Below are 7510 nucleotides of genomic sequence, written 5' to 3'. Positions count from 1 at the left end.
TCAGTTCCCCGAGAAAAAAATTCAGGGAAAATTAGGGACAGCCTGCAGGCGCACTGTGAATCGTATTCGGATCTCGAAAACAAGTAAGGACCCCTCACCCTATTTCCTATCACGGTATTAAAGTTCAAAATGATAAAACGGTATTTCTTGAATTAACGCATGTGTGAAATTGCTTAAGGTTGCTAATGGAGCCCGAGTCTAGTGTGATTGATGATTTACTGTTATTTGGTCTGTTTTACACTGTTTTACAGCTTTAAATGCATTATGGGGTTTGATGTGTTCATTTTACAGATTTGTGTGCATATACTACGTTTTTTATTAATTATGGGTTGAATGACTGAAAAAACTGATATTGTATGTTGTCTGTTGGTATGAATTACGATTTGCTTGTTTAAATGTGAATTGATGATGTTGATTGAGGAAAAGGAAAATGAAAGATTGTATAGACTGATAATTGTATTATGGGGGTCAGCCTGACTAGATATCCTGGGAGATGGTGGACGGACCGGGTCCGTAGGGAACCCTACCGGGATTGTGGTCTCACATGCCGGACGGGGTATGGAGATCTTATGGTTTTGGCGCCCATACCGGACGGGGTATGGGGACGGCCCGTTTCACCCTCATACCGGACGGGGTATTGAGGTTTATGGTTTTGGCGCCCATACCGGACGGGGTATGGGGACGGCCCGTTTCACCCTCATACCGGACGGGGTATTGAGGTTTATGGTTTTGGCGCCCATACCGGACGGGGTATGAGGACGGCCCGTTTCACCCTCATACCGGACGGGGTATTGAGGTTCATGGTTTTGGCGCCCATACCGGACGGGGTATGGGGACGGCCCTGGAAACTGATTATGAATGTTAAAGGTTAACGGGTAGCGGAACCCCTATGGACCCCCACGGATACTAGTAGGCTGGTAAATGAGAAAAAAGGGATATGTTGTACAATGATTGAATTACAAGAGGCGTGATAAGTGTTATGTTTTACAGCTTAGATTATTAAATGATTATGATGATGTTATTGTTTTTCTCATATTGTTTTCATAAATTCCACCAAGGTAAGTGGATGGTAAAGGTTTTCATGTTAATAAACGAGTTTATTGTAAATTGTGCTCCATTGGTCTTTTTGTGGTTTTCTACCCACCTTTATTTCCGTGACGGTGAGATATCGTGATGTTCTTACTGGGCTGGTGTAGCTCACTCCTTATTTAACCATTTCAGATCAGGAAGACATGGTTCCCGAGCCCGTTCCGCAGGAGGACGACGAAGGGGATACCTAGAGACTCTGTAGTCATACTCATAGTCTTATTTTCGAGTTCCTCTCTTAGTTAGTTTAATCTTTTATATTTTAAGTACGTTTTTGGTTTTTCGTGTAAGGGATGTTAACTAAAATTTTGATCTCGCTTCCGCATTCGATATATTTAAATACTCATTTCTTTTTAATATTTCCGGGGTCGTTACAAAAAGACATGCCATGCGAAGTGACTTTTATAATATAAGTAATTACGAGTTGAAAGTAAAATTGAAATTGAAATAAATACATAAATATATATATATATATGTGTGTGTGTGTGTGTGTACTGTTTAGTATTCATTTGGTCATGGTAAAATGAGTTGCTAAAAATATTTAGCAAATAATCTTTTGTAAAGTATTTTTAATAGTAGTATAACATTTATTAAAATTTATTATTAAAAATGTTTTTAATTTAGAATATAAACTATACCCAACTTATAATTAACACAAATATTTAAAAAATAATCCGTATAATTCTGTAAATAAATTTTTTTAGCTTGTAAAAACAAAAGTAATAATTTGGTTAAAAAACTTATTCCTTTAGTACTTTAATTAAAGAAACTTATTATTTTAGTAATTAAGTTATTTTATATGCTATTTAATGATTTTTTTTAGCTTAAAATACACTGGTTTGGTAAATAAAAATGAAAATAACTTTAAAAATAAATAAAGAATGTCAAAAACTAATTAATTTAAAAAATAGACAAACAGAAAGTTTAAAATTTAAAACTTAGTTTAGTAATTTACTATAAAATCAATACTTCAAATTTTAAAATATACTTTTTGGCCTTTATGTTGATTTTGATGATAATCACAATTTAGTTTATGTGTAAACTTGAAATTAATGGTTGAAGAGAAGAGAATAAATTGCAGAACTGAGAGAAGAGGAGAGCTCGGGTGTCTGAAAATGAGAAGATGATTTTATTGATGAATAGCAACATGGTATTTATATAAGAAAAAAAATAAAAAAAATTTAACACTAACTTTGTACATAATTACAATTATATCCCTGACTATATATTTTCATAGCCCACCTCAAGCTGGAGTATACAGATTTTGTATACCAAGCTTGTCAATAAAGTTTTAAAACTGAGAAGAGATAAGCACATTTATGAAACAATCTTCAAGTTGATATGAAGAAGAAATTGGTAATAAGCAGATGAGAGCTTCTGAAATTTTTTATCGAACAACATGACAATCGATTTCAATATGCTTGGTGTGCTCATGAAATACATAATTTTTTACAATCTTAATAGCTGACAAGTTGTCACAATACAAACCATTAGTTAGAAAAGTAATACACAGGTTAGTAAGTAAAAAAGATAACTATTGTATCTCACAAGTAACCATGGCTAAAGCTCGATATTCAGCCTCGGAAAAAGATCGAGAAATAGTATATTATTTTTTAGTTTTTTTAAAAAATAAAAGAATCAACAAGAAATACACAAAATTCCATAAGAGATTTACGAGAATCTACAGAAGGAGCCTAATCAAAATCGCTGAAGGCCATAAGATGAAATGAAGTATGAGCTGAATAAAAGATTCCTTATCTTGGTGTTCCCTTCAAATACCTCAAGACCGGATGTGCAACTTGCAAATGAATCTTAGTAGGGGCATTAAGAAACTGTGAGAGTTGTTGAATTGAATAACAAATATCAGGCCGAGTGTTGGTGAGATACAAAAGTTTACCAACAAGCTTCTTGTATGAGGTAACATTAACAACCGGGGAACCATCATGTTGGACTAACTTTGTTGACGAAGCCATGGACGATGAAGCTAGTTTACAACCTAAGAAACCAGTATCTCGAAGTAAATCCAAAATATATTTTTTTTTATTCATGTTAATACCTTTGGAAGAATGAATGGCCTCAAGTCCCAATAAATATTTGAGTTCACCAATATCTTTAATTTTAAACTCATTATGAAGAAATTCCTTCACCATTTGAATTTTAACCATGTGATCATTTTCCAATATCACATCATCAACATATACAATAAGAGTAATAAAAGAAGATTTTGAACACTTAAGAAATAATGAAGAATCTGAATTGGAATGCACAAAATTACATTTTCTTAAGACTTCAGAAAACTTGAAATATCATTGCCTACTTGCTTGTTTAAGACCATAGAGACTTTTAGTAAGCCTGCATACCTGATTACTCGAACCATGAAAGCTAGGAGGCAGAGTCATTTACACTTCTTAATGTAAATCTCCATGAAGAAACACATTATTAATATCAAGTTGATGTAAATGCCATCTTTTAACCACAACCACAGTCAACATAGTACGAATGGTCGTTAACTTTATAATTGAAGAAAAAATATCTAAAAAATCAATACCAAATTGCTGAGTATAACCTTTAGCAATCAACCTGGTCTTATATCTATCAATCGAGTTATCAACTTTTCTTTTTATCTTATATACCCACTTGCAACAAATGGACTTCTTACCATGAGGTAAATCAACTAATTCCTAAGTCTTATTCTCTTTCAAGGCCTTAATTTCAGCTAGCATAGCATTTTTTCAGAATGTAAATTAAACAGCTTGGTTATAGGAGTTAAGTTCTACATCTTGGGATATAGCAAATACAAAAGACTTATATATTAGGTCCAAGTTGTTGTGAGAGAGTACATGTGAAATACAATGTGGGATAGAAATAGAATTGATGGAAGATTTAAGACCATATAGACAGTAATCATGTAAATGAAATGGTTGCCTTATGTGTCTAATAGATGGCCTTGTTTGTAAAGGAATAGGTTCATCATACATGGGTTTTGTAGAGCTGGAATTTTGTGAACAAATAGGCTCTATTTCGGGAACATCTAATGGTAAATATGCAAAATGAATAAAAGTATCAGTTGAGGAAGGTAAGAAAACATTACCAGAAGAAGTTGGCTCGCTTGAGTGGCTTAAGACTGCATTACCTTGATCTTGCACAACTTGAATTTAGTCATTATTTTCTGCTATCAAATCATCAACACAAGGAAGCACAAAACTATTTGAACTGTTATTGACAAAATAAATAAAAGAAAAAATATGCTTAACAAAATAGACATCCCAGGAAACAAAGATCTTTTTAGATTGTAGATCATATCATTTATACCCCTTTATGTATGAAGAAAAACTAAGAAAAATACATTTAAAGGATCTATGATTAAACTTAGACTTGTCAGGACTAAGGTTGGATGCATAACATAAACATCCAAACACTTTCAAATTTTGATATTTAGGGATTGAATGAAATAAAAGTTCAAAATGAGACTTATTGTTGATGATTGGAGATGGCAACAGGTTGATCAAATAAGTTGCATGTAGCACACAATCAACACAATATTGTTTTAGTATATGAGCCTGAAACATTAAAGATCTTGCCATATTTAAAAGATGTTGATATTTTCTTTTAACCACACCATTCTACTATGGTGTATATGGGTAAAAACATTGGTGCACAATTCCTTTAGTGACAAAGAAATCATTTATCTTAAACTCTTTACCATTATCGGTACGAGCACATTTGATCTTTATATTGTGTTGGATTTCAACATATACAAAAAATTGAATAATGATTGTTCTAACTTCTCCTTTTATCTTTATAAGATACAAACATGTGTATTGACTCTTATCATCAACAATGGTGAGAAAATAACAATGACCGTATAAACAAGAAATAGATAAAGGATCTCAAATATCAATATGTACAATATCAAAGCAAGATTTACTCACAAGAAACGAAAGTCTTATTTGTTTAACAAGATGACAAATGTCACAAACAAATAAATTATAATAAGAAATTGATTTGTCTAATTGATGAATTGTATGAAGTCTTGGTGTGGAAGGGTGACCAAGACGATAATGCCAAAGGTTATGAGTGTTAACAACATTATTACAATGAAAAGAACTAGAGTTTGCAAAGGAACAATCAACAGAACATGACTTTATTGTATTGACAGTGTTTGCTGGTTTTGTATTTACTGCCTCAAGTTAATACAATCCTTACCTCTCTTTAGCTAAACCAATCCTCTCCTTGGTTTGTGCATCCTGGATTTCACAAAAAAAATCATGAAAGGTTAAGCAATATGAGGAATCAGCTAACAATCTCCTAACAATAATTAAATTGAGGGCAAAGTTCGGTGTGTATAGTGCATTATGAAGGGTTAACATGAGCAAAATATATACATCACTTATGTAGGTAATAGGAACTATTTGAGAGTTAGGTAATTTTACAAACATATTGGTCACTGGTCTACACAAAACAAACATTTCTACTGAACTAAGTACATGATCGTAGCTCTGGAATCAATTATTCATTCATTCAGTGAAGTACGGTAAGATAGAGGCAATACCTGGTGAGATATGAAAATTTGTAGAAAGTGTATTGACCTATGGTGCTGAATTTCTGTTTGGTGCACGTGCTTAGGGTTGAATCAAAGCTAATAGTTGTTGGCATTGTTCTTTAGTAAAAGTGAAAGACATGCTCTATGAAATTTAACCCTGAGAATTGAGCTTCACTTGTGAATTTTTGGACTCTGAATTTGTATCCAGTGCATGAGAATTGACTTGATTGATGTTGGATACACTTTTCTGCCTTGATTTATAGCCTGATGGATATCCATACTTTTTGTAATATTTGTCTACTGTGTGACCAATAAACCCAATCTGTTTATTATTGATTTCATTAGTCTTTCTCAAATTTCCTGAATTGTAAATATTCACCGCATTTTGTTGAGATTCATTGTATGACTGAATTATTTTCTTGTCTCAAAGAGTTAATTTCATCAGATAATTTTGAAATTCTAATCAAATTATTTTGTGCATACAAGTCAGATAAATTTTTCCAAATATCATTAACATAGTTAATTCACGTAATACTTTGAGCTATTGAGGGATATGCAGACTTGTAAGGATATCGATGGTGAGCAAGCTTGCTAAATTTTTGTTCGGATGAAGATAATATGGACTCGACACGGATTCTTCTTGATTTGACAATTATGAAACCATAACAGCATCCATAACTGTTGGCGGCCGACGAACATATTATGAGGCTTAAAAATTAATATTACAATCAATGATTTATAAGAAAAAAATTTGTCTGCTATGATATCATGTTGATTTTGATAATAATCACTATTTAATCTTTCTATAAAATGGAAATTAATGATTGAAGAGAAGAGAAGAAATTGCAGAACTGAGGGAAGAGGAGAGCTCGGATGTCTGAAAATGAGAAAATAATTTTATTGATAAATAACAACAAGATATTTATACAAGAAAAAAAATGATAAATTTAACACTAACTTTGTACATAGTTACATTAATATTCCTTGACTATATATTCTAATATAAATATATCATATAATGAATGAAAATTAAATATGGACCCACACGACTTAAATAAATCGATATGAATTGAGCTTAAAATAGATAGTGAAAGGGAAATGAGATTACACTTCGTGGCTAGAAATTGCTTCACTCAAATTCTTTTTATATAAAAAAAAATAAAATATTTATAGTAAAAAATAGAAGAATAAATTTAAAAATTAACGGTGCAGGTTGGTGGGGTAATAAATATTTTATATGTGTAGATAAAAAAGACGTACCCTGCAGCTGCTGTCAAAAACATTCATTTATTCTTTTCTTTAAAAGTTCAATTTCATTTCACCACGTACCCAAAATAAATAAATAAAAATTACTGTTCCTGGTGGGACTCACGCCTCACTCTAATCGAAATCCTCTGTTTTACCACTGTAATTTTTTTTTTTTTTTACATATAATCTAATTATATTTGTAAAAAGGTAACTGGTGAATTATTTTTTACTATATTTATTAAAAAAAAAATGAGCACTTTTAAAAAATTTTAAATTAAAGTTGATTTGTGAAATGGACCCGTCAGTGAAATATAGTGTACGACCATTATATGTATCACTTTTCTTTATGTATACGTTCGTATAAATAAAAACAATAAATGGGTTGATCATTGTTAGACAGCAGATAGAAAGGTACAGTATTCTTGTATATTTTTATGTATTATTTACTATATAGTTATAATTAAATTATTTAATTTTATATGTTAAATTAATAAATATGTACGAAATTAATAGTTTCGAGAAACCTTAATTTTTAATTTTGGATAAATATTGAATGAGTTAAAAATTTAAATTAAAAAAGGAAACGGAAAACAAATTAGGAAAACCTAAAAAAGAGGTTAAAACGCTGATAAG

The sequence above is a fragment of the Carica papaya genome, chromosome 8 (assembly GCF_054855325.1).
Source record: "Carica papaya isolate Zhongbai chromosome 8, ASM5485532v1, whole genome shotgun sequence".
In the NCBI taxonomy this organism is placed as follows: Eukaryota; Viridiplantae; Streptophyta; class Magnoliopsida; order Brassicales; family Caricaceae; genus Carica; species Carica papaya.
Note: the sequence above shows the minus strand (reverse complement) of the source record.